Source organism: Heliangelus exortis, chromosome 6, assembly GCF_036169615.1.
Source record: "Heliangelus exortis chromosome 6, bHelExo1.hap1, whole genome shotgun sequence".
Classification (NCBI taxonomy): Eukaryota; Metazoa; Chordata; class Aves; order Apodiformes; family Trochilidae; genus Heliangelus; species Heliangelus exortis.
Window position 1 is genome coordinate 37,739,400 of NC_092427.1, and position 23,962 is coordinate 37,763,361.

Here is a 23,962-nt window from a genome sequence, read left to right on the forward strand (position 1 = left end):
TGCTCTTCCTTCTGACAAACCCCAGCCACTTCATGCCATGGCATAGAGCTCATTCTGGGCTGAGCAGAGCTCCTCCTGGAGCTGCTGGGCAAGTTGGAGCCCAACACAGCACAAGTGGTTTCACAGAGGAAGATGGTCAAACAGCAGTGTAGCAAGGAATGTTTGCTGCAGTGCCCCAAAACTTGGCAAGGACAACTGGTTTTGAAATCTTGGGCTGTCAGGCAGGAGTGGGCTGGAGATGCTTCCCCACAGGAGCATGGGAGCAGAGCTCTGGCAGAGCTGCATTCTGCTTGCAGGCCTTACAGGAGGCATGGGGAACAACCACTGGAACTGGCGCCAGCTGGGCTGGGCTGGGCTGACTGCTGAGTGTGCTGGGTTTGCTGGAGTTTTGTCTTGAAACAAATTTGGTACCAGACTCCATAAAAGGCTTTGCCTTTTGCTGGTTCGAGATTTTTCTGGGAGGGACCTTGGGGGCTGCTTCGTGCTACATTTTTTGACTTTTCAGATTACAGGCAACAGCAAAGAGCTTTGGGAAGGAATCTGCTTTTAATTGGAATGAGAAATAGTGATCTAGGCTCTTGAGCAGCAGATGGACTCCTTAAGAGCCAGGCTGTGAATTATTAATGCTCCACGGTAATACAAATGTAGAAAGGTACCTACCTGCTCATGGATTAAAGTTCAAAAAAACCAAAACAAACACCAAAGCCACATCAAACCAAACCTCCCCAAACAAACAAACATCTCCAAACAGATACACAAGAAAAGTATACAAATAACCTCTTTGTAGTTAAAGGAGCCATCCAGAGAGGAGTCGGGTGAGAGGGATGGGATGGAAATACAGCAGCCACTCATAGTCAACACTGTCTTAACTTTGCTACCTAAGATTTTCAAGATGTCATACACAAGGAAGCCTAAGTGTCTGTGTGCTTTGTCTTGTTACACACACAGGTTAAAGAAAGCAGGATTTACTCTGGTCTGACTCTGGATGCTTTTTTATATGAGAGTTTTAAAGTTTTATGTAGCTTCTTCCGTGAAAGATGCTACTGGATTTACCTCCCCCCTTCAAACTAGGAGGAGGATTGGGCCCCAGCCTGGCCTGTTTCTGTCTTTCCAAGATGATGTGGAATGCTGTTTACCTGTTCAGGATACAGGCTGAAACCTGGAGCCATCCAGGAGTCTATTGCTTCTCGTAAGAATCTGGTAAATTTTTTTTGTTTTGTTTTGTTTTAAAACAAAATATGAAGAAAAGGGATTATGTTGAATTTTGCCTCAAAGCAGCTAATGAATCCAGGCTGATAACTTGTATTAAAGCTTTGGCCTGAAGTCATGTGAAGTGAATTGAGTTCTCATTATTCCTTGAAAGGAGAAGCCAAGAGAACTTCTAATAAGGTCCTCACCATTCCATGTTATTACCACGTGGTGATACCCTTGTGATTATTGACAGATGTGAGCATTCCTCTCCCAGACTTGGGAAGAGCTGAAGTGTATTGAACCTCTTGTCACTAAAATGACAGGCCATCTGAAGAAAAACTTTCAGAGAGCACATCTTTCCCAACTCTTACAGAAATGGCTCTGCAGTTGCATTTTGTAGGCACTATGTAAGCAGAGAGGAGGGCCAAAGCAGCACTTCCATCTCTGGAAACCTGCCTGTTTTGCCAAGTCTTGGTTTCTTAGTAACAATTTCTCTTGTGGCATTAACTCTTTGAAATTTCCATTCTAGTTGTACAGGAATTGATTTGCCAGTTTCTAAGTTTGTCTTTTAGAAAAAACTATGACTGAACAGTGCTATTTGACTGCTTTAAGTCGTGTTTATTAACCAGCCTGGAGGGCAGGTCCTGCCCAGCTCTGGCCCCATTGCCTCCCTCCTCCTGGCTCCCTTGCTGGGGCTTTACTTTGATCAGGCTCTAAATTGTTATTCCATTAATTGTTGGGTGATTTGTTTTCTTTCTCCCAGTGGTTATATCCCTTATCACCCTGTGACAGCCCAGAAGTCAGTATCCAAAGGACAGGTGAGATTTCCAGAAGTCATCTTTTGCCTTAATGTGAGAGGGAGACCCAAAATGGTGTTTCTGGTTAATTGTCCCACTTTATAGTCTAGTGCCAGACTTCAGATCCCAGTTCTGTCTTCAGGCTTTTAAACTATTTTAAACATATTTTTACTTCCTATAATAAACACTATAAAATGACTACATATTGATCTGTGTAGACATACCTAAAGTTTAAAGGTTTTCCTTCAATTTCTGTGACTTTTTTCTTCACAGGAGGACAGCTTTAGCAGTTTCATGTTTGCTCTTCAGTGGGCCAGTGTTGTGTACTGTGGCCTCTACAACTTCATGTTTTTGCATTTGCAGTGTGTTTATTTTTGGGTGTGTGAATGGACAGATCAGTTGTACACTGAGTTTTTGCTTTATTCCTTCCCTTACGCTGGAAGTTCTGACAAAACTGGAAAGGAATTGGCTAACAAATGGGTCTCTAAGACAATGAAGACTGTCTCTTTTGTTTTTATTGGCTATGCTTTTTGAAATGGGAGAGATTAAAACAGTTCTTTCCCACCTCCCACCCCCACATATAAAATCTTTCCCATATAGAAGGGATTGCCTTGAAAAAATGATTAAAATCAGGTTGCTTTCCATCTGCCTTTACTTTCTCTAGTTCACTTTCTTTCTAGTTCACTGTTAGTATGATTTGTGTTAATTGAGGCATTTTGTTCCATACAAGATGAGAAAAGTTGTAGTCACCAGCTGTTATTCTGTAACTTGGCAATTCTGCTTTGAACTCCCAGCTTTTACAGTGTGGTGTAGTCCTGAGTGTACCCCAGGAGCTGCTCCTATGGCTTGCCAGGCTCATGGACTTCAGGAATTCCCCAGGAGAGGAACTTCTGTACTAAGATGGCTGAGAGAAAGTCTCAGGAGGGCAGGCAGCAGGGGTGAGAAATGTGTGTGTGGGGGGTGAATATTAAGATCCTTCCTGATGTGAAAGCTTCAATTGCTCACACTGAGGACTTGAGTGAAAAGGATGACATTGAGCTGATTTATGGGGTGATTTTTTATTTGGCTGCTTTAAGTCATTTTTGTTAACCAGCCTGGAGGGCAGGTCCTGCAGGTCCATCTGTGAAAGTCAGGAGAGCTTGGAAACATGAAAGGTAGGTTGAGCCATATTTATTTTTACTGCACACTCCTCTTCCCTTCTACTTAAGCAGCAAAAATATTCGGGAATAAAATGGAAAAATAAATAACCTCGATGTACTGAGAGTTTGCAAATCTAAACTAAACAGAACTCTGGTAGTTCCCAACACAATTGTTCAGTTAGAGATGGTAGCTTGGCCACGTTGCATGCATATAATGTTTTCCATGCAACTTGGTCATCAAACATAACATGTTGCTTTTTTTAGGGTACCATAAAATATGCAGACTATGTCTTGTGGGAGAGAGGATATAACTGGAACAAACTTTACTTTTAGGATCTTAAAGGCACTTGGAGCCAAGGTGCCAAGTCATAAATCAGTTGCAGAGGCTCAGTGCCAGCAGTAAATAGATGTTTGTTCCTAGGAAAATAAATACAGACAGGAATTCTGAATAAACATCCCTGCAGGAGGTGCTGTGCAAGTAAACTGAGGCAGAGTCTGGTTTCCTGCAGCATAGGCTGCATCTGAGGTCACTGATGGCATTACAGACTTGCACCAGCACTCACTTTTATCCCACCTCCTCAGCAGAAAAAAAGCCAGACTGTATTTTTTGCTTTATTTTAGCCCGATTCCTTCACAAGTAAAAGACTGACATAAAGAGCCTTTAAGCTGAAGCCTGGCCCCAAACATTTGAAATCATCAAAGGACCAGTGAGTTCCAGTGTAAGAAGTTTGCTTCCAAACTTTGGGTGTTTGGTGTGTGTGTCATTGCCATGCAGAGCCTGCTTTGATGTACAGATCTGTGCTGCATGGGAGCCTCTGTCTCAGGGCTCTTTGTGATGTGAAATACCACATGGGAATGAGAGCTCATTTACACCCAGGGCTCAGTCTGACCAAGCTCCCCTGGGTAATTCTGATCCTCCTTCCTATTTAAACTTCAAAAGAGGTTAGAGATGTGTTTGTAAATTGATTTCAACCTTCATTTTTGTTGATTATGATCCTGTTCTTAGATATTTTTTTTATGTGGTGAGAAAAGAGGGTGTTTTCCCCATTGTAAATGTAGAGAAATAAGGACTGGAGCTTTGGATAAGAAGGGGAATATATGGAATCTCAGGAGCTCCAGACTGTGAAACATGCTTCATGCTTGTGTTCAGCTCTTGGAGGAGTGCCAGGAAGGAGTGTGAATATCCTTAGCTGATGGCTGGCTGGGAGTTCTCAGCCCTTCTCATTTCCAGACATCAAGTCAATGAGAATGGAATGGAATCAGGTGGAATGAGACATGAGGATCCTGCTGCTGCAGATCTGCACCTTGGGTGTGCACTGGGTGCTCTCTGAGCAGGGTGCAAAGTCTGCAGCTTCCAGAGAGGATCTGCAGCCCCAGCCTTGAGGCACTACCCAGCACACTGTATCTGCAGCTGATACCTCTGGTCTCCTAACACAACCCCTCACTTAGCTCAGATCTATGAGCACTCAGATATATTTTCTCTGCAACTGCTTACTTGGATAATCAAGTGACTTTAACTTGTTTAAAAAAAACATAATTTCCATACTTTTCTATCTCAGAATATAGCAACGTCCTGAAGTGTGTGTACAAATATATATACCTTGGCTTTGTTATTAAGAAACATTATTTTTGAGCAGACTAAAAAAATTGCTTTATAAAGTGCTGAATAAAAATAATTTGATAGAGGGAAGGCACAACCGATTTTGCTCAAGTGTGCAAAATATGAAGTACTAGTTCCTGCAGAAGCTTCTCTCCTTCTTCTGGGAGACTGAAGAGATTCCATGGAGGATGTGCCAGTTTGAAAACACTAATAATTGCAGTTTAATTGGAAATGAAGTATTTCAGCTGGTTTTAATTATAGAAGCTGTAAAATGCTTAATTGTTCTGATTTGCTAGAGATGAATGGGAGGGTAGTTTTTGCCCAGGAAAGGCATTGTGGATAGTTTCTGGAACTTAGTTACACTCTTTATTGTTGTGTTTGAGAGTTAATTGTTAGGGCTAACTTCTGTGTAAACAGACTGAAATTCACACAGGTCCACACTGAATTTTCTGTGAGACCTGTGGAGGTTTTGTGTAACTTGTTAACCTTGTGCTGTCTGAGACACAGTATTTTGGAGTTCCCCAGCCTGTTGAACTTCCCAGTGTGCAAAAAATGGCAAAACTGGCAGTGATGCCAAGTAGCAGGAGAATTCAGTTCAGTTTTCACCCAGAGGCACGGACACCCCACAGATTGCAGGGAATCTTTCCCCTCATTCTTGATGGGATCTTGTGGCCCCTGAAGGGTACAAAACTGGAGATCCCATGGCTCCTCCAGGCACTGAGCATATCCTGGCTCATCTCAGGATATGAGCAATGGTCTCAACCAGGGCTTTCCAGCTTTGTGGTGTTGCTTGGTTACCATCATTCCCACAACTCTCAAATAAAGAAAAGCAAATGTAAAAAAACCCCAAGGTTTCTATTTGTGGGCTAGGCTACTGTACAGATCCAAACAAAACAGAATTGTAAATCCTCTGCAGCTTCTTTAATAATTTTTTTCCTCAAGTATTCCACTTGGCTACTCTCAAAGGCTTTCTATTTTAAATATGGTTGGGTTTTTTTTTTTCAGTATATTGAACTACATCTAGGATTCTGCACAAGCTTGTCAGCTTCAGAAGCTGGAATCCTGACTGGAAGCAAGGAATAACAAATAATGGCTTGTGTTGTTGGGCAGGCTGGCTCACTCCAGCTGGGAATGCTGCCTTTTTAGATATTCTTCATCTATATGAGCATGCTCAGTTCAGGACAGGGAAAAAGGCAAAACTTAGTTTGGAATGTGTTGGGGAATATTTTCCTTAGTAAAAATAATGATAAAGAACTGTCACACCATTTGGCTAAGGATCTTGGGTCATGTTATGAATCTCTCCAAATACAGCTTCAGAAGCCCTCTCCTGCCCTTAGGGAATAATTCTGGTGTGTGGGCTTGGGTGTTTCAGGGAAAATTCTAACCTTAAACCCAGTTGGTTGGTCTTAATAAAGCATACAAACACTCTGAGAACTGAACAGAGCATAGGTGTGTGGGTAGCTGCTCTGTTGTTGTTCATTCACAGAATGAATTCTGAATTCTGTATATATCCACAGAAGAATTCTGCAAAATTCAAAGCATTATTTATTTATTTATTTTGGGGTCACCTTTAGGCTGAAAGAGGTAACAGCTCTGAGCCAGCTGTTTTATTGATACATTACAAATAAGTATACATTTTATTTAATGAAGTTGAATACCAAAATAAGGCTTCTCTGGGAAGAGGGAGTCCCTTGGTGAACAGAGACCTTTCCATAAATCTCCTAGGGTCACTAACAGTGTACTTAGACTTGGTTATAGAAACCCTCTTGCTGTTCCTGAGAGTGGAGAAAAGGAGAATAAATGGAAAATTTAGCTAAAGATTGAGGAAAAACAGCCACATCCAAGTAAAACATTCCCAGCTGTGCCCAAAACGATCTCCCATTCATCAGAAGTGTGGGAAGTGCAGGAAGCAGACAGCAATTCCTTTTAGGAACTTGGAAGTGTTGCCTCGTGCCCCTTGTGTGAAAGCTGGGGTTTGAGTAGGACCCACAACTCCATCCTAGGACTGTTTTGGGTTTCCAGTGGGTCCAGTTCTTCTCACACTGGACTTCTAAGAGAGACTTCTGATCCAGTGAGGTAATGGGTGTTTAACCTTGTGGTGCTCGATTTCCAGAGTCCCATAACTGGATTCCAGCCCCAGTTCTGTCAGTAGGAGTTGGATAAGACCCTGAATGCTTTGGGAAGGAAAGGCTGCGTGGCATTAAGTGAGGAGGAATAACAAACAGACTGCAGTAATGACAAATCACTGTGAGGAGAGTAAAGGTGCTTAGAGACTCTAGGAGTGGGCTTGTTTTCAAAATGGATCTGGAGAGAAGAGTCTGAGGCCCATCCTGATGCTCTAGACCACACTGAAGTTCCCACACAGCCAGGAAGTTTCCTGGCTAGAAGGACTGGCTAGTCAAGTCCTTGGAGAGGCACAGATCAGAGCACCCACCAGAGCTGGTTTGGTTTTTAAAGCATGCTGTTTCATGCTGGCTGAGACTGAAGGAGTGCCAGCTGTGTGTCTGATTGCATTGCTGCCTCTCTGCAAGAACAATTTTACTCCTTGACAAGACCAGGCAGCATTTACAGTTTTTCTTCCTCTTTGCAGCTGTTCTTCATTTACTGTAATTCCTTCCTGGAGCAGTGCTGAGCATGGATCTTGCCCTGGTATTGTTATCCCACTTGTGTCACTGCACAGAACTCTGGCATAGGATGAGAGCTGCTCCAGTCCTTAAACTTTTATTTGCTTATTTCCCAATCAGAGCCTTTTGCTAGAAAATCTTTGGCAAGCACCAGGTGAGGGTGGTGTTAGGGAGCTCCTGCCATTTTGTAATTGTGTGTATCTTCTGTTGTAATAAATGTGCAGAGTAAATGTCAGCCTCAGTTGTCCTCTGAAAGCTGGGTCCTGCTGAGCATCCTGACACTGCCTCCTCCACTGGAGTTAGAGACTTCAGTGCACAAAATGGCACATCCTGGGGTAGCTGTGAGGGCAAGAGGAGTTCACCCTGTGGAGGGTGTTGTTAGTAGATGTAAAACAGGCATCTTGCAACTGTTTTGAAGTGTAGCAGTGACAAACAGGGAGCCAGCCCCTAATTAACTTTGCATCAGAGCTTCCTGTCTGTGTTGGGGGTAAGGCTGGGACTAAAGGTCTTAAGGCTTGATTAAGTATCAAAGACATGGAGCTTTGTTTTCCCTGTGCTAAATAACTACACTGACATTTAGAGAAATGTGATTGACTCAGTAGCTGGGCCAAAATCAAAAGCCAAAAAGGTCCAGAATAGCCAAGTGCCAAAACTCAACAAAATCTCACTTTTTGTGTGTGGGTGTGTGTGCCAGCAGAGTCCAAATGGCCTCTGCCCTTGGTCAGGTTGGCATTGGGTAGAACATTCCCTGCCTTCTGCTGACTTTTCCCACTGGATGTTCCAGCAGTGGCCTCATCAGAGAGATATCCTGGAGTAAAAACTAACTGGAGTTCATTGTACCAACACTCTTCCCAGCTTGGCATGTCTCTGATTACAGCAATAAATCTAGCTTTTCCTTTTGGAAAAGCAAAACGCAGACACCAAAAAATCCCCCCAGAACACAAAACCACCAAACACAAACAGACTACTCTTAACATGAATTACAGAAGTGACAAAGGCACTAGAATGAGATGTGAGAATGGGGCTGCCCTGCAGGCTGGCAGAACTGCAGCCCTCACTCCTCCCTGCAGTGGCCTTGTGTTGAGCTGGGGGGTGTGTGGTGGTGTTCAGTGTACACAGTGGTTATGTGCAGGTCCCAGGGCTGCTGCTCACCTGGGGCTTGTGCTGCATGAGAGCTGGGTTTTAACTTGGGGCTTTTATTTAGGACTGGAGGACTTTATTTTACTGCTGACTCTAGCAGAGGTTATGAGCTGGTTTAGACACAGCCAAATAATTTCAGTGCTAAACTTTGTCACTGGGCTATACTTAGGGCATTTTGGGCTGTGTTTAGGAGGTGTGTACTCGGGAATGGAGGGACTGAAGGTTGTGTTTACTGTTAGGATCTAGAAGGCTCATAGGGCTGCAGTGGAATTAGTGGAGTGCAGTGCTGAGTTTTGTGCTCTCTGCCACGCCACAGATGGATTGTGAAAGCTTAGGTTCAAGCTGTGGTCAGGGCCAGGCATCAGAAGAGAAGGGGTTGAAGATCCTGTTGTAATCTTCCAGAGAGTAAGGAAGATTCATATAGGATGAGGACTCCTGCCCAGAGTGCTCTCTGGCTCATGGTGTGCTGAGATTCTGCTCTGCAGGGTCATTAAGGGCTGCATCTCCATCAACAGCTGTTGTGATCCAGATTTCTTCTTACTGTCTGCTTGTAGTGCTTGATGTGCTGTGTGTTACACTAATTCTGGGGTCAGAGATGGAGAGCTGTGCTGAGCACTGCTTCCTGCTCCTTTTTTGGCTTCTGTTTTGGTGCAGTTTTTGTCCCTGAGCTCTGGGTGATGTGAGGTTTGGGGATGTGGTAGCTTTGCTTCTTGTCTTTTCATGCCCTGCAGTGGGGGACAGGACACTGAAGGTTTGGGAGGGCATGCTCTCTGTTTCACCATCTTTTTGGTTTGACAATAAAAATCACTTTAGGAATTGACCCTTTCTTACGGTAGGAAATTAACAGTGTGTCAATGTTAAGCAACAGTATTTTCTTTGATAATAAAGAAGTGAAATAGGTCTCCTTTAACTGTTGTACCTTTTATTCTTGCTTTCCTTTCTCCTCCCTTAAGTCATTATTTCCTGCACAATATTTTCTTTCATAATATGCCATGGAACATTGAGTAAGGACAAAACAGTGATTTAGAAAGGTAATTAAATTGTGGAGAGGTATCTCATAACAATCCTTTGAATCCTTTTTATTTGTTCCTTTTCCCCCCCCGCCCCCCCTCTCGATTACACCTCATTTGTTCAGATTTGATAGATGTATTTTTTGGAAAGAAGAAATCTTTACCATTTCCAATAAAGCTAAAAGTTTTACATGTGGTATATTGCTGTATTGACTACAATATTGGTAGCCAGTTGGGTACAATATTGGTATTTTGGCTTTTATAATGGTCTTTAATAGTAGCAGCCCTCAAAGTACAAGAACTTTGATTCTAACTTGGATAATTTTATACCATGTTTCATACCTGAGACCACATCCAGGAATGGGATTCTGAGATTGCCTCTCACTTTGGTCTTCAATATTTCATGAAGTTCAAGAGGACAAAAATTGTCCAAAGAACTCACTGAGAAGAGGGGGAGTATTTTTTTAAGTTGCAAAACTCTTTGCATTTGATTTTTCAGGTTTTAATTTCCCACTGAACCTGGAGAGGAATCTCTCCCACAGCTTGAGCTGAGTAAGATCAAAACTGGGGGTTAGTGATGTGTTTTTCAGGAAAAAAAGCAGAAACATTGGGGTGCCTCAGTACAATAATAGGTGTCTTATGTTGTGTTTAGATCCTAAAAATACCACCTGCAGATTATGGACATTACTGGAGGGAGTTAGATACCCAGATTTTGGCATAAGAAATGCAGTGGCTCTTGGGAATGTTGCTATCTGTCTCAGTTCAGGTGCTCAGGAGACAAAAGGGATGCTCAGCATCTCCCTCATCCTCAGCCCTTCCTTCTGTCCCTTTGGAGGGAGTAGAGAGCCATTTGTTTTTCCCTGGAGAACAAAGTCCTGGTAGGGCCATAGCACCTTTGTCAGAGCTCTTGGTTAGGGTATTCTGCCCCAAAAGCCCCTAAGTGGGTGTAGTTTCCTCTCCAGGTCTCAAGCCCCTCTATTCATCTGGTGGGTCTGTGCCTGTGGTGTGGATTCCAACACTCCCAAGTGCTCTGTAACACTGTGACATGTGTGAGCAATTGTATTTCTTCATCCAAGCATCCCATTTGAAATTGCTCCGTTCATTCCTTTGATTTTGAACATAAATGTGACTCAGCAAGCCATGTAGAAATGTGTGTTTGGATTGCCATGGACTTTGGGACCTGAGCTGTGAGAGCCTTTGCCAGCTGAAGGGCTTCAGGGAACACCTGGCTGCCTCAGATGGAGAAGCAATTAAGAGCTTTCTGCCTTGCTTTAGAATAAACCCTGTGACACTGGTGGGACTTTTACACTTCACTTTGGCTTTGGCAAAACGTGTGGTTTCAGTAGGGATAAAACTGATTGAAGAGGACAGCAATCACACTTATAATCTCTTGCAGAGAGAGAGCATTTTGTAATACAGAAGGAAAAGTAAGTCTGCAAAGATGATCCAGATGTGGTGGCTTAGTAGCAGCTGATTTCAGCAGTCAGGATGTTCTGAAACGTTCTGAAGTTACACTTCTTGGGGTAGCTGAGGGGCTGCTGAACAGATCCTACTCCAAACCAAACAAGGACCAGTGTGCAGCTCACTTAAGCAGCAACCAGAAAGAAATAATTCCTGTCTGGCATGCATGATTAAGTTACCAGTTCATGACTACCTTCTGCTTGCAGAAAAGAGTACAAAACGATCACTTTTTTCCCCCTCCCCCTCTCTCTTGCTAATGGAATCAGGAAATTGGGTTCCAGTCATCAAAAGTATTCTCTGATGGGCAAGGCCTTGTGCTGGGGTCACTCTTTGGGCTTCTCTCTGTTTCTTCTGCATTAGGAGGCTTGAGCTAATACTGTTGCTTATTAAAGAGTGACCACACTGCAGCTGCACCCACTGGTGCTGCTCAGAGGGAATTGCTTAGGAACTGGTGAATTACTGGGACTTGCACCTACAACCCTCTTCAATTAATGGACATCACTTTGGGTTTAGTTCTGCAAATCCCAGTGTGCTGGCTTGTTTGAGTTTGAAGTACATGTTAGTTTAGGAATGTGTTTGCCTGAGCTGGGAGAGCTGTAAGTGTGGTCAGGAGTGGGTTAACAGGGCTCAGATGGTTGCCTAACCTCCTGTGGGGGTGTAAAAACTGGTCAGGACATCTATCACCACCTCATGTGGCAGCCAGAGCAGTAAGGGTATGAGGAACGGTTTTTTACAAAAGTTTCCTGTAAGGAAAGAGCAGTGAAGTGAATCAAGAGTAAGTTATCTAATTGTCTTCTTTTTCATTTCCAGCTGGTTTTGCAGGAGATAGTCTATTGGAGAAGACAGAAAAATAAGAACAGAAACTGGAGTCATTCACAAAGGTGAGATACCCTTTATATCTCTCTGCTAATCACTGTCACCAAGTGAGTTCAGAAACTTGCAACTCACACTTTCAGCCTATACCTGACAATGAGTTACCAGGTTTCTTGAGCTCTCCTGCTGAAGCTGATGTTAGTGCCACGTGAGTGATCCCAGGGAAAAAAGAGCCAAATGAAGGTGCTGCTTTCTCTACCTGCTGTGTAGTTTTGATGCCTTACAAAGATACAGATCAGGGGGTAAGTGTGCAGGTGCCAGCCAGGAACCTGGGCTGGCTTCTCTCACCAGGGCAGTGCAGCCTAGTTGAAAACCTCAGAAGCTTCTTTGGTTTTCTGCAGAGTCTTTTACCACTCCGGATAAATTTCTTTGGTTTGTATTTTGTGTGTCATGAAGTTGATCAACTCATACTGTATTGTTCTACTGCTACTCCTTGTTTTTATTGTTTGAGCTGCTGTGGAGGTGTTTCATGGTTTGCAATTGAAAGTTCTGCTGAACTGGTATTCTGAAAGCATCTCATAGAGCAAGATGATGTTCAGAGGATGGGAAAGGGTGGCTTCAAGTAATAAAAATTTAAAAATAATAAAAGAAGACAATTAGACAAGCCTACAGAGTACAAACTGAGAAATGGGGTCTTTGCAATTGTCTTAGTTCAGAGGTGGTCTGAAGAAGTCTTGTGTTTTGAAGAAAATACTTGTTTAAGCATCTCAAGTTAGTCCTTCTGCTGTTGTGTCTGAAAGCTCTGAAATGCTCTCTGTCCAGCATGTTAAAAAGCTGGATCAGTGTATGCCAGTCCAGGTCTGACTTCATTATTCTGTGTAATTCTAACAGGGGTGACCATTTTTTCAAATGTCTTTAAAGTTCTTCAGTTTCCATGCAGCTCAGGACATCCGGATCGTGTTCCCTAAGAACAGCATCCTGAGAAATCTTCAGTCTGTTGCTTCAGGCCCTGGTTTTATATCTGTAAAATGAGGTAACAATGTGCCTGCACTTGAGTATGGGGGTTGGGGTGATGAATAGATTATGTATTGAGATTGGTGAAATGTTCAGCCATGACAATAAATAGGCAGAGGGACCCATTTGCATGTGTCTGCAAGAGGGCTGTTGCACTGTTCCTTAAGGATTGCCTTTTTGCTGTATGGCTTTTTCTTTTTTTTAGTTGCTACATGGCAAAACTCCAAAGCTTTTGGTGGTGAAGGCCTACAGGGAGTGGCTGAATGGAACCAATCTGTTAGTTAATAGTTCAGCACACATAAATCAGTAGCTGTGAGCTGGGTGACTTCCTCAAAGGAAAGAGGAAAAAAGATACAGATGCCCAAAGTGGTTCTTACTCATCTGCTCATCCCAAGTGTGGCCAAGTACATGATGAAATATTCCTTTTCTGGCTATCAGCTCTATTTAGCACAACTAAGTGAATCATGGGGTCAGATCCTGACCAGCCCTTGAACTGTCTGGAAGAGATGGCCTGCCTGGAGAGCAAGATACCTTGGAAACATCTCCACCTTTGTCAGCAGCGTGACCCAGCACAGGGATTTTTCAGGAGAACAGTGCTGGCATTCAGTGATTTCTATGAAAAGATGGTAGTTCTTCAGCTACACTTGGTCTACCACATCAGAATAATGTTTTGTGTCTCTGTAAATAGAAAAGTTGTTGCTGGTTTGTTAGTGAAGGTTCAGATTTGGGAACCAGGGAACCAGGTCATGTAGTTGGAGGGCCACATGTACAGACACGTAAGGTCTGGGTTTCCAGCTCTGACAGCCCTTCAGGTTGATATTAAAAGATGGCTCCTGTGTGTTAGTGTTCCTCTGGAAATGTGGATAAAAGTTTTAATCAACTCTGGAAATCTTTTCCTGTAGTCTCTCTCTACCCATCAGTAAGATGATAATAGTTAAGTGCCTCTTTCCCCAGACTGTAGGGTTGTGCTGAGGTTTGTACTTGGCTCAGGTAGTAGGATGTAAAGTACCATAAAATACAGAAATACTAGAATATTCTAGACACTGAATCCTGGGGCAGGTTCTGCACTGGAATCTAGGCAGGCCACAGTGCACCCATCTGGAAAGAGTTTTCTCTATGACTTGCTGTGGTGGGTTTACCCTGGCCAACAGCCCAGCACCCACACAGCTGCTTGCTCACTCCCCTCACTAGCTCTCCACAGTGGGACAGGGGGAGAAAATAGGAAGAATAAAATCAAGACAACTCTTGAGTGGAGATAAAAACAGTTTTAGAGATGAGGAAGAGGTGGGGGCAGGGGAGAAACCAAGTGGAGCAGAGGAGGGGGCACCCAGGCAGGAGGGTGTGCAGCCAGTCTGCAGGCAGCAGCCACCTTGGAAACAAACAATCCCTTCTTTTTCTTCTCAATCCCAGTTTTCCTGCTGGGCATGAGGGGAGGTGGCACGGAGTGTCCCTTTGGTGAGTCTGGGTCAGGTGTCCCAGCTGTGTCCCTGCCAGCCCTGGGGCTGTGGCCTTGGCACTGTGCAAGCAGAGCTCAGGCACAGCCACAACACGGGGGGGTTATCAGCATGGCCAGGACACACAGCACCCTGGGACTGCTGGGAGGAAAGGGACTACTAAAAACAGAATTAACAGAAGAAAATCCTTTTTGTAAGATCTTAAGAAGAGAGTTTTCTTGATTAAAAATATTTTCTTGCGTGTGCAGATGAGATATTTGCATTGGTATCATGGGCACTTCTGGATGAGTTGAAAAAGACCCTAAGTATTTGGTGAAGTTAATTTCTCTGCAAAATGTCTCAGTGGAATTCAGCAGCACTGAAGTGTTTCCCTGAATGAGGGCTGTGAGTTCAGGGTGACCTGCATGTCCTGTTGTCCTGCAGGGGAAAGGCCTGGTGTTCTCACTGGGTAAATTATCTCAGAAATGGGCACTTCTGTAATTAACTGGAGATGCATCTTGTTAATATGTAGTTTTGTGCCTTAAAATAATCAACTCTTCAAGTTTTCTGGGGTGGAATTGTCTGCCTTTATCATGAGAGAGTGGGCAGATAAAATGCTTTAAAATGAAAAGAGTAAGAATTAGAATTACGTGATTGTCCCAGGAAACTGAAAAATGAAAAGGGAAGATCTGAAGTAGGAATGAAATCTTGGCTCACTTCTGAAAACACAATGCAGTGAATCCCTTTCCTGTCAGCATCCCTGTTCTTCCCTGTACCACTTCATTTTTCATCCCGTGTGCTGCTGTCACTGAAAATAAGTGGTAGCTCAAAAATAATTCAGAGCAGCTTTCACTGGTGGCTTTGATAAATATCAAAGTCTGAAACTGAAAGCAGGTTGAGCTCTCACAGCTTTCTGAGGAAACCACTGAGGTTAAAAGAGGCTCTTGAGTTCTTGAAGTGATCCTTTACTTTCCGGATGTTGGGGCTGCTCTGTTGGTACTGCTGCCTCTCCTTCATCCCACTTGTGCTGATGTTCCAGATGCACAGCAGTGGGAAAAGCATCCCAAGGGCCTTGGGGAGTGCACAGCAGTGTGACTGAGGTGGCCTTCAGATGTCCCACTGGATTAGTCAGTCTCTGCCAGCCCCTTCCAGGAGAGGCAGGGCAGGCTGGGGTTTGGTTGGTCATGCAGCAGGCACAGTGAAACTGAAACTTCAGTGGCTTCATAAGTTTTGTTATGCAGTTCTTCTGGTCTTTCAGTACTAAATCCCTGATTTGAATGGTTTCCTTGAATGACAGGAAAGAGTGAACGTATTAAAAAGCAGCCTATAGTGAAAGGAGGACAGAATCCTCCCCCTCCAGTGTGTTCTGAAATGGTTCATGCTGTAAAGACTCATGATCAGAGCAAGTAGTTTTTCTTGGCCAGCAGTACCTTGCATTTTTGTTCTCTCTATGGAGCATGCATGTGGAGTAGTTTGGAAGAGTTGTACATATCTTCATCCACAGCAGCAGAGGAATAAACACCTCTGAGGGCAGGAGGGTGGAGTGTGTGTTCTGCTTGGCTGGAGGAGCAAGGCACTGCCATTTGTGCCATGACTAAGAGCAGGGTGTCTCTGTGGGGACAGAGTGTTGAAAGAGCCCTTGTATTTCCCTCCAGCTGCCTGCATGGTTCAGGCAGTTTAAAAAGAGCCAAAGCATTCCCTGTTTGCTGTGCTCTGGTTGTGAGCAAGGTGGCCAGGCTGTTAGTGAGCAGAACCCCTGGAAAATGATGATGGATAAAGTTCAGGTCTTGGAGCAACTCTACCTATGGCAATATTATTGGGACTTGTGCATGTTTAAGGAAGACAGTGGAACTGAATCATCTCATCCTGTGTGAGTTATACAGTACTTATACTTGGGGTTTCTTTTTTTATTTTTTTCCTCTGCTGTTGGAGAGAGGGGTTGAAATATTGAGCCAGTTTAGAGCCAGGTCTCTTGGTTCTCTGCATGCCCCCACCAGATCTCTGTGTTACCCACAGGATTTGGTTGCAGCTCAGATCTGCTGCCTGCAGAGCCAGCCCTGGGCATTTTGATGTGTGGCTAAATTCCCTGGAGATGTCAATGTGTGGCAGTTCTGACTCTGATTTTTGCCTACAGTTAAGAAATCTATACAAGTGACTGCCAAAACTGCTCTTTGTGAATGGAAGTGATAACTTTATGCATGGTTGCATGAACATATAGTAAAAAGAGCCTTGCTGTCAAGTAATCCCCCCTGCTTTTACTAGGATGGCTGGAGGGGAGTGAAGGAAAGACCCTGACTGACACAGGGCTGTGCTCAGCTCTTCTGTGACTGCACAACCCACACTCACTTCCTGCTTTGATAAGCTGAACTTTACTTATCCCAAGTTTTGCTGTGATCTGGGCTCTCAGGGGAAGGGTAAGTGGAGCATTCTTTTTGGTTTGGTGGGGTTTTTTTGGGTTTGTTTGGTTTGTTTTTTGTTTTTGTTTTTTTTTTTTGGAGAAGCCTTATTCAGCAGATATTTGAGAACTGTTTCTGTTATGAAGCAGTAACTCCACCCACCTCAACAAACCCCCCTGTTGGGTTGCAAAAGGTCCAGCCAGCCCAGTCCATTTTCTGCCAGCTCTTCCTGCCCACAGGGTGGCAAAAGCAAGTGGAGATACTGAGAATTTGGTTGCTTGGTGTGGCAGCTCCACTGGCTGCTGCTTGGATAGTGCCTGCACACAGTATGCAGGAGCTTGATGCTAATTAGCAGCAACAACAGCAAAGGGGAAGAAAGACTTAATAGTCAGGGTAATTTTGAAGTTGGCATAAAAAACACGATTTTTTGTGTGCTTAGCTGGAACCTGCTGGTATCCTTGTTTGCCCAAGAATAGCTGGCAGAGCATCCTTTAGCAGACTGAGAGTTTAAACAGGCAGAGCATTGCTGGTAACTGTAAATGAGAGCTTAATTTGATGCTTTTGAACACTGGAGTCTGTGGAACAAGCAAGAAGTTACTCTGTCCTACAAAGCTCCATTAAATATTCCTTTGCAGAAATTCTGGACAGATGCAAAGTAAAGGTCTGGCTGATGTACCACAGAGTTTATCAGTTCAGGGGTTGTGGTTTTCCCAAAGATCACCTCCAGTGAACAAGCAAAACCAGGAGAGCTGAGAAATGCTCTGGAGTTATCTGCCTGTGCTTTACTGATCTGTGCAACTGATCTGTCTGTGAGAGAAGTACTGTCAAAGCATTTATTTTCTTTAGAATGTTCATCAATAGGTAAAAAAAATACCTTGTTTTATTCTGTTACTCCATTTGCTGTTCCCAGAAGTGTTCACTTCCATGACTAGTCAAACACCTTGATTTATCAAGGTTGCCCTGGCCCACTTAAGAGAGATCTCTTTTTTTCTTTATTTTTTCCTTTTTTTTTTTTTTTTTTAAAGCCCCTTGTGTGCATATCTAAGGAAGGGCCTCAGTTCTGTGTATTGGGCACCACTTCACAGGTTACTGACCTTCACAAGCAGAAATGTTTTCTGGCATGCTCCTGAACACTGGGGTGAGGATGGGAGGGCAGCCTGGTTAAGCTTTTGCAGCTTTTTGGCAGTACACAGTCTACACTGATTGACTGCACTTTTGCTATAAATTTTTATGTACTTTGGTAGTGTGGGTTTCAGCTGAAAAAAAAAACTGGTTTATTGGGTTTTTTCCTTCTAAAAAAGTGCTGTTCAAAGTCCAGTAAATACTGTAACAACCACTTGTTTTAATATGTAATAGCAATTAGGTTGGAGGCCTGCATGAACAATAAGTAATTATGGGTTAATTTATTTAATGCTTTTATTGTTGTTTCCAGGAATATCTTTTGTTAACATAGGAAATCAATGTTTTCCTTGGGGATAGGGAGGTGGGGGAGGAGAGGAAGGTTAGTGTTGTAAAACTGGGAATACCAAAATGCTTCCAGTGCAGGGTCCAGTATGGGACCCTGTGGTCCTGCTAACCCAGGATGCCTGTCTGCCAGGGACATACCTCAGCTCAAGCAGAGGAACTTGGAAGCATTTTTTAGGATTTTTACTTGCATACATTTTGTGTGTGTCTGCATACACATAAAATTTAAACTACTGCTCAGGGAAAAACTTGCATCTTCTTCAAGGACCTCTGTGGGTCGACTGGATCTTAGAAAACAAGAGGCTGCATTTAATTGCACTGCTTGGTTTTGGAATGTTCCCAGAGCTCTGGCAGAAGCCAGCAGCTGGTGACAGTCCCTGTAGCTCCTGGAATTCCCAGGTTACTCCAAGCTGTGTTTGCTGAGAGGCTGCCTGCACGTGGAGCAGGGATAGCCTGGCACTTGTGAGCTGGAGAGAAGGAAAGGATGGTGTGGGCTTCAAACACTTCACAGAAAGAAGGCTCAGAAGTTAATAGCTCCAGGACTTCCTTTGACCTTGATGCTTATTCCAAGATGATGAGAATGTCCTCTTACAATGACACTGTACCCACCTGCTGGGGGAAGCTGGATTCCTTGTCATGGTTTTATTTCTTACTGTGTAAAACCAATGGGTATCTGACCAATTCCCAGCATTCACTTGACTCCTTCTGTTCTTCCTGCTTAGAGAAAGCCCTGGGTGTGAAGCAGCTGCACTGCTACCCTCCACACCTCAGCAGTCCCCATGCCCTCTGAGCTAAATAGGAGCCAATGTAAATGACTTTAATGACTCAAGCACCTGCAAGGATGGCTTTGGAACATACTACCTGGCTTGGAGAAACTGGAAGTCAGCCTTTCTTTTTACATTTTTCTTTTTTAAATTTTACAGAGGGTTCAAGCAAATGCAGGATTTGAATAGATTGTATTTTGCCATTTCACTGCTCTCTGCTCCTTATGTTTGGCAAGATTCCTTCAGGTGCTTGGGGAAGAGCAAGATGTTGATGTTTGTTTTGGCAAGCATTGCTGTGGGAAGTGAGGTCTCTCAGTCTGAAATCCTCCAGCAGTTCCCACATTCCTCCCTGCAGTTCCCACATCCCTCCTTCCTGTGTAGCAGAGAGAACACTGGAGTGGCCATGGAGCTGAAGCTCTGAACTCAGCTCTGCTAGTGAGACCTATGTGGTAAATCTGGGTCATCTCCAGCTTATGCAGAATCAGAGTGAAAAATGAGAATTACTTAGAGTATTTCTCAGTGCTTAGAATGCTTTTTGTTTTTTTTTTAAACAATTTTGTGCTTATTATTTTCAAATTCGTTTTAGTTAAAGTATAATTATTTTCTAAAGTGTTTTATTACACTTGTTTTGTCCACCCACTGAACTGACTAGAGTGTGTTCTTAGAACATTCCAAGTTAATTGAACTTCTGGTGTTCAGTATTTAGGAAAGACTGGAATAGCTTTTCTATAGTAGGATATTTCATGACTTCATAAGGTTTGGACACCTCTTCATCAGGGTGGGAGACTGATCTGCCTTGTAGCTTTACCTCTGTTTTTGCCAACAGTATGACATAATGTTTTGTTTTCAACTCATGATATAATTAGAACTACCATGATTGATTTTCAGTGCAATTTAATGCAAGTTTATCAAACAGCAGAGAAAGGAGGGTGAAGAGTAATGAGAACTTCACAGATCTGGACTTGTAGTTGTTTGCTCACCAGACAAAGATATTGGGGATCACTCCTCCTAAGCTGACTGCCCCTCTAGGGTAGCTGACTGCCATTCCCTGCAGTCAGTAAAGGGATTGGAATAGGCCACACAAAATGAGTTTCTTTGGGTTTTTGTATGTGGGGATTTTTAAGGCACTGATGCTGAACGTGAGGTAATGAATCAAAGATCCTTTTATGGCTGGAAGCCAAGTAGCCATCAAGGGAAGGAGCAGTGTTCATACTGCAGGGAAACAAGTAATTGTTTACAGATTAAGTAGAGAAGGTGACTGGTGGTGTAAGCTAGGGAATGTGTGTGTGTGTGTGTGAGAAAAAGCAGTGTTCCAGTAAGGGGGTGAGGTGGTTGTAGTGAAATTTAATGATGCTGTGATGATTCCTTGGCAGACAGTGAAAAATGGGTGCATATCTAAACACCTGATTGTACTTTGGCTCACAGGTTGTCACAGAGCAGCTCAGTGGAAGCAGGATTTCTGAGGAGCTGTGTGTGTCTGCCTGTATCAGGAGTTCCAGAGCATCTGGTACAACAAGAGCTCTACCCAGAGCTCAGGTGTGTCCCCTTCTGCAGCTCCACTCTTCATTCCCATCATTTCCTCTGGGTAATGCAGAGCCAAGCATCCTGCTGTGACACTGCCAAGAGGTCACAGTGTGCCTGGGTACCTGCTCAGAACCATCCCTGCCTGTGGCAGAAATCTTCAAAGGATGCTGACCCAGGTGCTAAGGACTGTCCTTCCCCTCATATCCCACTCTCCCCTCTGTCCCTTTTCTCTTTATGGAACACTGGTCCATGACTGCCCAGGTGTGTGTTTCACAGTGTTAAATAACAAACTGAATCCCTGATGTGCCATGGCATATTTTCCAAGCTTGTTTTCAGGGCTGGAGTACCTCTGAGCCATCTGCTGCTTGCTCAGACTGTAATGTCAGTCATTTCAGAAATGCTCAGGCAGTAGGTGGTAAACAATGGGGGAGCACAAGCCTCTTTTCTAGAGGAATCCAGACCTACAGGTGGAATCAGTGAGGTTTTATTTCCTGCATCCTCCTCCCAGCTCTGCAGGTTCCAGGCAGAGTGTGGTGGCCATCAGGGAATCAGAGTCCATCAGCTGGGCAGGGCAGGGCAGGGCAGAGCCAGCAGGTGCCTTCTGGGGCTGAGACAAGGCTGCCAGGGAAGGGATGGTCCTCTGAGTGGCCCTGCAAATGGAGAATATTCTGGAATGTGTGTGCACTCAGGTATATAAATTTGTGCATGCACTTAAGGAAAAGGGTACCAAAGGCCTTGGATATCATCAAACATTCCCAGAGGTGTTTAACTCATCTCCAGCTTCTGCAAACCAGGAGACACGAAATGATAGTGTGTACCATTTGTGGATACAAGCTTTAGAAAGGCATAAAACAGCACGGGAAAAATAGCAGTTTTGTGTTAGTTACACTTTGGTTTTACTAAGTATGTTCATTTATAATGACTGCATAAACAGAACCAGTGTCAGGAGCATCCAGGACACAGAAGACTGAAAGGACAGCTGGGAGGGTACTTGCTAATACTTAATGCTTTAGATGGTTTTGACATTGGTTATGTTTATACATTCACTTTTAATTATTATATTTAGACACTAGACTACAGCAAAGAGAAGTGTCTAAATCTCCAGCTGTCTCCAGCAGTTTTGCACCACCTTGGCAGGGATTTCTGCATAACTAGGGACACAGATTTTTAACATGAACAATCATACACATGCTGATCTTTGGCCTTTAACCTAATAAGGTAATTTTTTCTTCTGCTTTTTAAATAAAATCTGAGTGACAACTAAGAGAATTCCTCTCTGAAATACTTGAATTTTGGGATCATACCCTGGCAATTTTGTCAGTCTATCTGATACAAAAATGTTAACTTTAAAACCACATGAGAAAAGCATGTTTATCCCAGCTTCATCTGCAGCTCTCTGCTGGCATCTCTCTAATATAAAAGTCAAATGTGGACTGGAGGCCTTGTGTCTCTAATGCTGCTGGGTTTCTCTCTGCCTAGGCCATGTGGAAGTATAATACAACACACATGGATAGAGGGAAATCCCCTTTTAAAATGCCATCTAAGTCTGTAGAGGAAGGAGAAGTGCAGAAGATGAAAGCACAGTGCAGGCTGCTGTAGTCCCATTAGATCCTCAGCATTTACATTTTATTTTTTTGAAGCTGGCTCTGAAATTGTGATTGCTTTGTTCTGCCCATACCTTGTGTGTTAGGCTTTTGGAGCTGGGGGATTTCGACTAAACCATGTGGAATAATCCTTAATTAAAAGTAAAAAAACAAAAACAATCCACATTCTAGCATTGGTCTGCTTTATGAATAGACTTGAGTGTCAAATGTATAAACTCCAGTTCTGTGCTAACAGTGAAAGCTTCCTCTGAGACTGAGTTGTGCTTATTAAGCCTGGAAGTGTAGCAGTGGCAGGGCCAGGGAGCTGTTGTGTTGCTGTATGGTCACCCCAAGTGGCTGCAGCCATGGCCACACCTGACTTAGCAAAGGGGAGAGGAGGGCAGTGTGAAAGAACCTGGCAGAGAGGTTTTTGGGGGTGAAACTTTGAGAAGGTGACTTGTGGGATACCTGAAAGAAGTGAGCACAGTGTTAGGGCAGTGCAAGGTGCAGCAGGTGGCTGCAGAAGCATTGGCAAGGAGCAGGTCAGACCTGGGTTTCCTGTTGTGCTGGAGCAGGAAGGAGCATTAGGAAAGGAAAAAGTTGCAGGTGGGCAAATTAAGTTTGTCAATTTTAGAATGCAGGAGTTTATCCATAAACTGACAGATGTGAAATCCTTCCAGTGCTGGAATATTCTGTGCTGAATTTTCTGTTCCCTGTTGCCAAAGGTAAGTTGTATCTACAGTTGTCAGAGATGGGGGAACAGGTGGCACACACCCTTTGATAGAGCTTACTGCTGGGGTATTTTCACAAATCTTATCTTTCTGGCAGTATTTGCCCTTTCATAAACTCCTTTCCTCCTCTGTTTTCTTTGCAAGGAGATATTTTTTTTCATTTTGTTGGAGGGGAGCACGTTTCTTTTTCTGATACTCTTTTGAAGTCTGAACTATAAATGCATCAGGTGGCAACTGCCAGGCCTCACAGCAGAGGTTGGACCCAGACTTGGTCTTGTGACTCTGGTGGTGCAGGCAGTCCTGCATCACACACGTGGGGTGTGAAATGGAGAGTTTGGCAGCTTCACCCCAAGGCCTGGCTGGCTGGAAGGTGTGAGCTGGATGCTTCTGGGGATGGAAGGAGTGGAAGGGTGGCAAGTGTTCTCTGGAGGTTAAACTCAGCAGCAGTGGGACTTGAGAGCTGCCTGAGGACAGAAAGGGAAATGGTGTAAAGGCTGGGTGAGCACCCACACACTGTGGCTGTGACCAGCAAGCCCTGACAAGCTTTGTGGTGAAAGGCTGTTCCTCTCTGCCCTGCTGGACACTGCTGCTTTCCCTGGGATCAGTTCCTGTCAGCTCAGACATGTGTAGGGTGATGTGCATGGCTTCATCTGTAAGGAAGTAAGACTCTGCCAGACTTAATCCAATCTTCTCTGCAGCATTCCCTCGAAGTGCCTCTGCTACATTTTCTCTTTGTTGTATGGAAATGCTTCATTTCACAAAGCAAGGGAAATGTCTCCTTTGGAGGTTTTTTAATGGGTAGAGAAATAACAACCTTCCCTCAGTGTTTGAGGTCAGGATGTAACCAGCAACTCAGTAATTGTCTCTTCCAGGTAATGCATTTGGAAACTGCTATCAGAAATTAATGATCTATTTCTGTCAGGGATTCTGAAGGGTTTTTTTTTTCTTTCTCATTCCTTTTTCATGAAGTCCTGCCATTCTGACATGCAGTGACATTCCACAAGCAGGAAATGGGGAGAAAGGCAAAGCATGTAAGGTGCCATTCAAGCTGAGAAGCTCTCATGTGCAGTGTGCTTGGTGTATCTTAAATATATTGCTTATGTTAACTTAGCCACTGCAGGAAATCCTCTGTTAAAGCTCTGTCTCCAAACTGTTAGTGCCAGGGAAAGCAGTCTTCTCCCCTGACTCTCAGCAGCTTCAGGACTCACTTGAGGGCTGTGTTCTGATGTTCCAGAGCTCAGGAGCTTCTCTGAAATGCTCACATTTAGACCCGAGGCT

General features: G+C 43.8%; 1 protein-coding gene across 2 annotated transcripts in view; it reads left to right on the forward strand.

Moving 5' to 3' along the window:
* The window catches only part of SPATS2L (spermatogenesis associated serine rich 2 like), a 64,481-nt gene that overhangs the window by 8,031 nt on the left and 32,488 nt on the right, over nucleotides 1–23,962 (forward strand). For both annotated transcript variants that reach the window (XM_071747905.1, XM_071747906.1), the window contains exon 2: nucleotides 11,773–11,843. The gene's annotated coding sequence lies outside the window, so the exon portion shown is untranslated. The remainder of the gene's footprint in view (nucleotides 1–11,772; nucleotides 11,844–23,962) is intronic.